Source organism: Ursus arctos, unplaced genomic scaffold (assembly GCF_023065955.2).
Source record: "Ursus arctos isolate Adak ecotype North America unplaced genomic scaffold, UrsArc2.0 scaffold_21, whole genome shotgun sequence".
Classification (NCBI taxonomy): Eukaryota; Metazoa; Chordata; class Mammalia; order Carnivora; family Ursidae; genus Ursus; species Ursus arctos.
The window spans coordinates 5,577,679-5,588,708 of NW_026622886.1; positions in this window are offsets into that span (position 1 = coordinate 5,577,679).

An 11,030-nucleotide genomic window follows, 5' to 3' on the forward strand; every position below is an offset into this window, starting at 1 on the left:
ACTTATTCCCCAATGGACCATGTGTGACGGAGTATGAGCAATGTACAGAGTGTGTTTAACTTTGCAAGACCAGGTCCTCACATTTGTAAAATTCTTTTCCATTTGATTTGCAGTAAACGTTCTGTGGTTTATGTAGGATCGATGGAATGAAGCCCCCTTTACAGATAAGCTTTTCTCCAATCTCTTGACCTTCATTTTACAGGAAGGAGGCGGATGCAGTCCATGAAGGTCTGGACAAGCTGGAAAGAGCCAATGTCAAGCTGTCTAGGGAGAGTCTTTTGAGTGTTTCCCCAGGTGAAACTGGATCTTGAGGAGCGTATAAGAAAGATCCGCAAGCTCGCAGATGATGTTGACAGGGTGCACAAGACCTGCACCCGCTCCAACATGGTAGCCGGCTCCTCTGGCGCTGCGTCTGGCCTCCTGACCCTCCTTGGTCTGGGTCTGGCACCTTTCACCGCAGGGGCCAGTCTGACACTCTCGGCAGCTGGAGCGGGGCTGGGAGCCGCAGCCGCTGTGACCCAAGTGTCTAACAGCATCATGGAATACTCAAGCGAGTCGTCCGCACAAGCCCAAGCCAGTCGCCTGACATCAAGTGAATTTGACAGAGGGGAGATAGCTGCAAGGCTTCTGCATGACAATATACCCCAATTTTTTTTCCTCAACAGATAAATTTGTTCAAGCCCTGCCAAACATTGCAAAGAATGTTCGTGCCATCAAGCTCACCAGAGTCAAACCTAGCCTAGTAGACAAGGGCAGGCGCGTCATGACAGCTCAGAGTGTCTCAGTTCGAAGTGGCAGGCAGGTGATAAAAGCTTTTAGAGGTAGTGCTCTGGCAGTGACCAAAGGAGCCCGGATCATGGGTGCGGTCACCCCAGGTGCCTTCCTTGCAATGGATGTGTACAACCTTATGAAAGACTCAAGGCACTTGAAGGAGGGGGCAAAGGCAGAGTCAGCTGAAGAGCTGAGGCAGGATGCCCAGGAGCTGGAGCACAAGTTGGAGATAGTCACCAAGATCTATGAAAGTCTGACGGAGGGCCGGACTCCATAACCCCCAGCAGGGCAGGGAGCAGGGACATGTGTGGGACAAAGACATGCAGGTTCCTTATTAGAGGGGAGGAGAGCGCAAAATAAAGGTTTTGGGATGGGGTGTTGAGGAGTTGGGCATTTCTGTACTGAGCCCAGTGAGGGAGGGGTTCATGCAATGGCACAAGGGTGGGGGGAACGTTTGGCAATTTGCTGGTGCTCTGTGGGGGCAGCGTGTGCTGCGAGACCACTGAAGTTCTAATGAAATTCTAAAGGTGGTTTTGGAAAAGTGGTTGATTTGAAATAAGAAAAAAAAAAGGTGGGGGTTGGTGGTGTTGAATAGAAAAGAGAAAGCAGATGCCAGTGACAGGTCAAGGAACCTTGCCATATGTCGAGGAGATGGACCAGCTTGGGGCAAAGAGCTACCGCCTCTCTGAGCCTCAGTGTCCTCATCACTTGGGGGGGGGGGTGGGAGACAATGTATTGCAGATCTGTGTGGCTTTCCCAATCTTGTCTTCTACAGACAGCTTCAATAAATATGGACTGATGCATCGTACCTTCGTTGTGTTCACGTGGGGCTCGCCTGGGCTCTGGAGGCCTGACTTCCCCTCCCGATGGGCTTGTCTTCTGAGATCTCGGGGAGCAAGTCCTCCATTGCTCCTTCTCCTTGCTCACCGGGCTCCCGCTCTGCCATCTGGTTATCCTCCTCAGACCTCAGCACCCCGCAGACTCCACCGGGACTCCCGGGGATGCTTGCGTACATCTGGCGTTGGGCTGAACACAAGTGTGTTCTCAGCCAGTGTCCAGAATCGGGATTGAAGGGACAGGTGGCTGTGTTTTTCTGGTGGGCAGGAGGACTGAGCCCTGAAAGCCACAGACTTCCTCCTCCCTCCCTCCCTCCCTCCCTACTGGAATGCCAGCACCTCAAGGCCTCCCCTTCCCCACCACGGAGTCATGTGATTCTCTCTTCCTTCTTTCTTTCCCAGACTCCACCTGACTTCCTTTCCTCCCAGTCCCTCATCCTGCCCTATTTCTGGGAGGGGGCTCCTGGCCATCCTTGTTCCTGTGGCTTCACCAGCCCAGCCATTGGATTCTGGGGGGAAAGGCGGGAAAAGCCTCACGTAGCTTTCTGGTCTAGTTGTCCCTCAGGACTCATGGCCAGGGATTTTCTGCGCTGGGGTTAAAGAGAAAGAGGCATCGGGGATTTCCCCATCGTTAAGGAATCCAGCCCTTAATTTCTTTCCACGGGCCTGTTGTTCTTCCGTGCCAGGCGAGCAGTGCGGGAAGTTGAGGAGGGAGGTGGGGTGCCTGGGGGGATTCAAGGTGCAAGCCTCACCCAGAACCCCCCCCCCCCGCCACGTACTGGATGGCATATTAGCCTGAGAAGATGCATGCCAGCACGCTAGGATTTGGGGACCAAGGGACGGCATGGGGAACTCCAGGGCCCCCAGGTAGACAAACTGCCGCAGCCAGGCCTGGGGCCAAGGCAGGAATCTAACCAGCCAGAAAGAGGCCGTTGTTGCAGGCTCTACTCAAAGCAAGTAGTCTTGTTATCCAGGCTTCCTAATCCTCGGTGAGTGGAATAATGCTCATCTCCACGGCTTTTTATTTTTCTCACCATCCTTTATGCATCCTGTTAGAGACCTAAACTGGGAACTGCAAAGCCTCTGTGGTGTCCCACGGGAGGCAGGGGTGAGCAGGGTGTGAGGTTTGAGGCCTTCGGATAGTTAGCGTGGGGTATCGCGAGGAGCAATAGATCAGCCGCCCCGGTTCTGGTCTCGGCATTCTTTGAACGTCATCATCCATCCAGCAGGGAGGGCCCTTGGTGGGGCCAGCCTCTCAGATCGAAGACAGTGGGACCCGGGAACCGTCCCTCCCCATCACATGATGCATGGGGCTGTGGAGAGTTCCCCGTGCTGGCCTCAGCCACAGGACAGTGTGTGGTACGGTAGGTGAATACTTAGCTTTTGAAGAACGTGCCAAGTAATTTTCCAGAGTGGTTGTACACCGTTTGCTCCGTATCCTCACCAGTACTTGGAATTGGGGATTTCATTCATTGTAGCCATTCCCATGGGAGTGTGGTGGTGTCTCTCTGAAGGTTTAACTTGCGTTTCCCTGATGATAATGTCAGTTATCTTACCATAACCTTAGGAACTATTCCTATATCTTCTTTTTGTGACGTGTCTTTTACTCTGTTGCCCGCAGAGCCGGGGGGCTCAGGCGGTTAATATCATGATCTTGGTTTTGGCTCACATCGTGATCTCAGGGGTGTGGGATCCAGCCTTGCGACAGGCAGGGAGTCTGCTTCCCCTCTTCCTCTCCCTCTGCCCCTCCCCCTGCTTACGTACTCTCTCTCTCTCAAACAAATAAATAAAAATAAACCTATCGCCCCCCCCAAACAATTGTCTTATTATTGAGTTGTAAGAATTTTTAGTATGTTCCAGATGCAAGTCATTGAATATTTTCTCCTGTTCTCTGAGACTTGTCTTTCTGTTTCTTAATGTTTTTTGAAAAAGGAGAGTTTTTAATTTGATGAAATACAATTTATCAACTTTTTTCTTTTACGGTCTTTTGGAGTCTTATCTAAGAAATCACTGCCTAGCCCCAAAGGTAGAATTCTTTTCTCCTGCATTTTCTTCTACAAGTTGTTAAATTAACGCTTGTGCATTTAACTTTTTGGTCCATGTCAAGTTGAGTTTTGTGGGTGACGTGAGAGGAAGACTGATGATCATTTGTGTCTTGTGAATATCCGGTTGTCCCAGTACCATTTGTTAAACATACTTTTCTTTCTCTACGGAACTGCCTTGGCTTCTCTGCCAAAAATCAACTGACCATATGTATTTGGGTCTACTTCTGGATTCTTCAGTCTGTCTCATTAATTTATATGTGTGTCCTTTTGCTAATACCACACTGTCTTGCTCTCTGTAGCTTCACAGTGAGTCATATGATGAAGTAGTGTAAGACACCCAACTTTGTTCTTCCTTCTAAAATTGCTTTGGCCATTCAAGAGCATTTGTATTTCCATATACATTTTAGAATGAGCTTTTCAATTTCTACCAAAAGGGCCTGCTGGGATTTGGATGGGTATTACATTGACTCTGCAGATCAATTTGGGGAAAACTGACATGGTAACAATATTGAGTCTTCCAATCTGTGACATGTTATATGTCAGTGTTCATTTAAGTCTTGTCTAACTGCTCTCAGCAATGTTCTGTAGTTTTTGGTGAAGAGCTCTTGCATCATTTTTATTAAACTTATGCTTAAGTGTTTCATGGTTATTGGCACTATTATAAATGGAATTGTTTCTTTTTTTTTTTAAGATTTTTTTTTTTAAGTAATCTGTACACCCAACATGGGGCTTGAACTCACAACCCAGAGATCAAGAGTCACAGGCTCCACTGACTAAGCCAGACAGGTGCCCCTGAATGCTTCTCTTTTGAAATGAAAATGAAGGCAAATCTCCCCCTTCCTCCCTCTTATAAGGGCCCTGTGATTACATTTTGGTCCCATTCAGATAATCCAAAACAATCTCCATATTCAGGATCCTTAATCACATCAGCAAAGTCCATTTTGTCATAAGGTGATAGTCACAGGTTCCGGAGATTAGGACATGGGCATATTTGGGAAGGCCATTATTGAACCTATCACCACTATAAATATTCTTCTAAGCAGGGCTTTTGGAACATCCCCCCAATTTTTATACATTGTCTCATTTTAATTCAGTTCAATGTATGGTTTTTAAGTTTCCTTTGGGAATTCTTCTTTGACCTAAAGGATTATTTAGAAGTAGCTCTTTTTATTTCCAGATATTTGGGATTCTCCTTGATATCTTATTTTTATTGATATTGAATATAATTCAGTTGTGGTTACAGAACATTGTCTGCATGATTTAAATCCTTTAAATTTATTGATATTTGCTTAATGGCCCAGAAAATGGTTTAGCCTAATGACCATACCATGTGCCCCAGAAAAGAATGTGTATTCAGCAGTTGTGTGCAGGGTTCTGTAAATATCACTTAGCTCAAAATAATTAATAGTGCTGTTCAGATTCTCTATGACTTTATCATAGACTATGATTTATTTACTTGTCTACCAATTGTTAAGAAGAAGGCTGCTAAATTTTCCAGCTGTGAGTTAGAACTTCCTCTTTTTTATTTGTATGTATTTTTGCATCATGTATTTTGAAGCTCCTTTATAGATACATACACATTTTTTATTATAATGTCTCCCAGATGAATCAACCCTTTCATCATTATGAAATGTCCCTTGTTTGGTAGTATACTTTGTCTTGAAATCTATGTTATTTGATATTAAGAGGGCCATCCCTGCTTTCTTATGGTGGCAGTTTGCATAGTATATTTTTCCACCCATTTACTTTCAACCCATCTGTGTCTTTATATTTAATATCTACATATGTTTGTTTATAATCTTTCAATGTCTCTTATAGACAGCATATGGTTACATGTTGCTTTCCCATCTATTCTGACAATCTCTGCCTTTTATTGGAGTAGTTAGTTTATTAACATTTAGTGTAGTTATTCATATGATTGGACTTAAGTCTACCATTCTTCCCTTCTTTGGCTTTCTCCTTTAACAATTTGCCGGCACTCCTTGGTATTCATGGTTGCCCCGGGTTCTGTCCTCTGGTTTCCATTTTTCCAGAAAGATGTCAGGCTTTCTATCAGAGTTTTAGCCACATTGAGTTGTGCTATAATTACATCTGCTTTCAAGAGAAAGCTGCAAAAATGGAGAACTCACTCTTTGCCCATCACTTAACCCATATCAATTCCCCTCAAAATCCTCCTGCTTTTGTTCATTCTACCGAGCCCTGAGGTGGTTGTTTTGTGCCCTGTCCAGAGTGTATGGTGGTTATCTGCAGGACAGGCCATTTGTTAGGAACTTAATTGAAATTATTTTTGAACTTTAGGTCCTTTAAGGACTTGCTGTGTGATGTTGAGCAAGCCACTGTCGCTGCTTTTGCCTCAGTTTCCCCTCTATACATAATGAGATAATTCTGTCCTTACTCAGAAGTTTGTGATAAAGAAGTAAATAAATTGCAAAACTGCATTGTGCTCTTCTGATATCCTTTTCTTCAGTCTCTTCATAGGCTATTGAGGGTCCAGGGTGCCCCAGGATGTTTATTCTAGCAAAACAGGCTCTTATGGAGAGAGTGAACCTGGACCTCTCTATTCCAGCACCACTCCCCTCCATTTCCCCTTGGAGATAAATCAGAATAATTAAGACTACCAGCTTTGGAGTCAGACATGGATTTTTACTTCTCTCCGTATCTCTGAGACCTCAGGTAATTGGCTCTCCTCTCTGAGCCTTGATTTCTTCATTTATAAAATGTGGCGTGGAAGTTAGAATTAAATTCAAAACTGCTTGTAAAGACCTTTGCACACTAAGCCTTCAAGAGCTGACTGCTGTTCTCCATGGCCATTGGGCAAAAATAGAACTTGTTTTCCTTCCTGCATCCCTTTCAAGTTACCGTAATGCTTGCCACTCCCGGCTTCCTCTGTTTCAAGAGAAAGGATGTGTAGTCAAGCAGAGATAAGCTGCTGCAGAAAATCCAAGTTCTCTGAAAACAGGCTCCCACAGCCTTCTGTGTCCATCCAAACATCGTGGCCACCAGCTCATGCTTTTTAATTTCCACTTTTATTCAAAAACTGTTCACCTCTGCCTACTCAAGTCTCAGCCTTGCATAGGGCACTGGGGACATGGATGCACGAGGGAAAACCCCAGTCTAGTCACCAGAGTCTAGCAGAAGGAGATAGACAAGGAGAGAGGCATGAGTATATTTAAGCACCCACAGGTATCATGGAAGCAAGGAGCTGGTGACATTGAACTCTGCCATAGAGGCTTCTGGAGAGTTCCTACAAAGAAGGCTTTGGAGGATGACCTAGATCTTTCCAGGTGATGGAATCAAGTGTCCTGGTAGAAGGAATGTCATGAACTAACATCTGGAGGCATCCAGCACAATAATCAGGACAGCTGTTTCTATCATGTGTGTTGCAAGATCTCTAACCAAAACTATTAAGGCTAATGAAAAAGCTAGGTTGAGAGAGACCCCTCAAAGCCTGTGGGACTTTGTAACCGGAACACTAGCCCAAACCCTAATGATCCTGATGAAAATCCCTCCCCAGTAAAACCTCCGCCATCCTGGGTACTAATCCTCACCCCCAGTCAATGCCTGGCAGCCTCGAGCCCTGAGGTTTCTGATCCTTCCATCAAGATAGTAAGTCCTGGGGAGCTTTTGCTTGTAATAGAGACTATTTTCATCAAAATGAAAATCAGGTCTGGGGCGCCTGGGTGGCTCAGTCTTTTGAGCATCTGACTCTTGATTTCACCTCAGGTTATGATCTCAGGGTCATGAGATCGAGCCCTGCATTTGGCTCCATGCTGACTGTGGAGCCTGCTCAAGATTTTCTCCTTCTCCCTCTGCCCCTTCCCCACTGGCTCACGCACATGCTCTCTCGCACTCTCTCTTTCTCTCTAAAAGAAAGAAAATCAGATGCAGGTGTAGCCTTCTTGATTAACCCATCATTGCAATACGGTGGGAAATGACTTCACGGCTTCCTCACCGGCTCTCACAGCCTCATACAAGGGTTAACGTCACGGACGGCTCAGAGGTTCTCAGAGACGCTAAACCAGCCCTGGGCCCCCTGCACAGAAGGGGGACAGCTGGAAGCTCTTTGGGTCTGGGGGCGTGGAAGAAGAAAAAGGTGGTCCTGTGTGTCCTGCGATCATCAGCATTTGCCAAGTCTTTCTGTTGGATTGTGGGACAACTTGCCCCAGATTTGTTTCAAAACGGAGAAAAAGCTGCCTTAGACTACCATCGTTCTCCTAGAGGTACTTGAGGGAAACCAAAAGCTACAGCAGAAGTCAAGTACCGTCCTCACCCAGCTCCCTGTACTCCAGGCCCCGGGAGTGCGGGCTGCACGCTCAGAGCCTGTGTGCCCTGGGTGTGCGGGCCGCAGCAGAAGGGGCAGGGGATTCATGCCGAGTGGAGAAGTAATTCAGGCCACCGGCCAGTTAGTCCCGTAGCCCACGTGATGGGATGAGGACCCAGCAGGTCTGGACTGGGCCTCCTCTGAGTTGGCCAGCCAAAAGCTGGGGCTGAGGGTGATGCCCGGCCAACTTACTTGCTCTGTGTCATCTGTTTCCTTTTCGGGTATATCTTGGAGACTGGCGGGAGGGTCTGGTTATAATTCTGGAATCTATGGGGGTGATAACAGCCAGGCCCCCCTGGTCAGCGATCTTGAGGGCGTGGGGTCAGGGGGAGGAGGAGCGAGGCCTTCCTCTCACCTGTTCCCTGAAATAACCCTTTGCAAACAGGATTCATGACAGATGGAGAAACCGAGGTGTGGGAAGTGTAGGTAACCGGTGCAAGGTAGCAGAGCCTGGATTTGAACCTGGATTCGAATCTGACTGCTCTTTCCCTGTCCCCATGCCCTTGACAGGGCAGCACTGTGCATGAGAGCCCGGACCACGGGGCATGTGGCCGGGTAGCCCCAGAAGGCAGCAGGTGTGGGCATGTGCTTTTCTCTGGCCGTTAGCATCCCTGGTAAGAGTGGACCCTAATTTATCCGCCTGCTCCTGACAGGTGTACGGCTGCTGAGTTTCCTGGATATTCTTTTATGCATTGGAGGCAGTGCCAGGTAACAGCCAGCTCTTGAGGGAGGACGGGCCTCTGGGGAAACCGCCCTGCCTGGAACATTGGCTTTGCCTTCCCTGGCCTCCGGTGAGGGCCAGAAGTCCACTGGCAAGGAAATGTCTGCTCTCCTTGGTACCAGGAAGGTGCGTCGGCCATGGCAAATGAAGAACAAAGAAGGCCCCTTTCCTGGCCGCTCGGGTCCGTGTGTACACGTAGCCGCACCAGCTCACGGGGGCAACCTGGAAAGCCCCGAAAGTTTCCTCACCGAGGCCAATGTGTCTGACAGGCCTGCATCCTTCCCCGGAAGGTCACAAAGGATGTGTGAGCAGCTGTTCAGGGGCAAGGTATGAATTCACATGAGCAATAGCAAGAATTTGTTTGCTGTTTGGAAATGCTTTGGACCAGTGGGTCTCTTCTCCTGGGTTGGCCATCGTTAGCTGGCGATTCAGCATGAGGGGGAATCTTTTACTGGGCCTTGACTTGGTCTGAGGAGTCAGGGGGTTAGGAAGATGGAGAAGGAGGTCGTAGTAAGAGTATTTGAGGCAGAGGCCCTGCACCCACAAAGGTGTGTGGCTGGGACTGGGACAAAGGGGGGCTGAGGCCCAGAATCTGCAAGAAGGCCAGCATCGGTCACTCAGGCTCCCCTGTGCCAGGACTTCTGCTGAATCTTCTGGTGAGGGCCAGTGCACGAGATCTGGGGCCCTGGGGGCACAAGACGCAACCAGCAGCCTCCGAAGGACAGGAGGTGGCACTGTCCGCCCAGGCATGGCTGCTCTCGGAGCTGCAGCCCTGGGGACCTTTGATGTCAGCACTGACAGGAGAGGCACCGAGCCAGAGCAGGGAGGGGCTGGGGGCTGGCACTGGGCGGGGGGGCAGGAAAAGAGCACACCAGAGATGCTGACTGCCTGGGGGCTCCCCCAAACTATCAGAAGAATAGGCTCTGGGGTCCAACAGGGCAGGAGGGGTGAAGCCGAAGAGATTTTGCTTTGTGATTGTTTTGCCCATGAACTGGAGGCCAGGGAAACAGGCTACATACGGCCTTACCGTGCATGCGGGGAGCCCGGGACTCCCACCAACTAGCAGGACTGGCTGGTTTCCCTGCAGAACAGAATGGTCCAGACTTTGTCTGTGTCGGGTCCAGAGGAGAAAGCAGCTCAGCACTCCTCTGGCCTCAGCCTTGCACACTGACCTAGGACCGCACTCCCTAGGGGCCCACCTTGTCCTCTCTGTCCCCCTCTGCCTCCTGCGTCCCTTCCCCCCCCCCCCCACTGTCTAGCCATCCCTCCAGGCAAGGCGGTGGTTCTCAAATGTGTTGTCGTAGTCACTCGGGCTATTGGCTACTTTCTCTGGTTTCCTCCCTTCCAGACGCCAGGTAGATTTATTCTTCCTGTCCTCCTGATGGAATGTGTAACCAGTTCTGACCAGTGAGTTCTGAATGGAAATAATGTGTGTCATTTCTAAGCCATGGCATTTAATGTTGCTCTAAGAACTGTTTCCTTTACCATGACAACCAGCCGTGTTCTAGAGACTGGCTGCTCCCTTCTTCTGGGCCCAGAAGGAAAGATCACAGGAGCAGGTCTACACGTGACCCATAATGGGCTCCTGACACGAGCAAGAAGTAAACTGTAGGCGCGCCTGGGTGGTGCGGTGGGTTAAGCGTCCGACTCTCAATCTTGGCTCAGGTCTTGATCTCAGGGTTGTGAGTTCAAGCCCTGTGTCTGGGTCTGTGCTGGGCACAGAGCTCACTTTCACTAAAGAAAAATAAAAGTAAACTGTTGTTTACTCGAGGTTTGGGGGTTGTTGCTGGAGGGTCAGCTCCGTTATCCTGGCTGATAGAGCAAAGCCCCTGGAAATCGTTGTGCTCTCCGTAGGCACTGTGAAAAGTGCGTAATTGTAATTTCTTGCATAAACTAGAATTATACACACCACTGAATATCACTTAGTGAGCACTTACTACCACTCACATAGCATGCTAGGGTCTATGGCAAATGTTGTCTCATGAATCCCCACCATAGCCCTAGAATTCGGTACTGTTGCCCTGATGAGGGTCATTAGTCCCATCGTAGAGATCAAGGGACTCAGACTCTTGACTGAAGGTCAAGACCATAGTTATAATTGGGAGAACTGAGATGAAGTGCAGGGTCCTCTGACCCCATAACCCTCAGTCTTTCCACTGTATACATGTGGACTATATATAAAATATATATAAAGCAGACTAGTCCTATCAAGGAAAAAAAAACCCATGCATTTTTTTAAAAAATGATCTCTTCATGGGAAAAACGTGAACATCTGCCTTTTTAACTAAATTAGACATGAAAGATGATCTTAACAGCTGAACAAAGCTGCTGGCTCT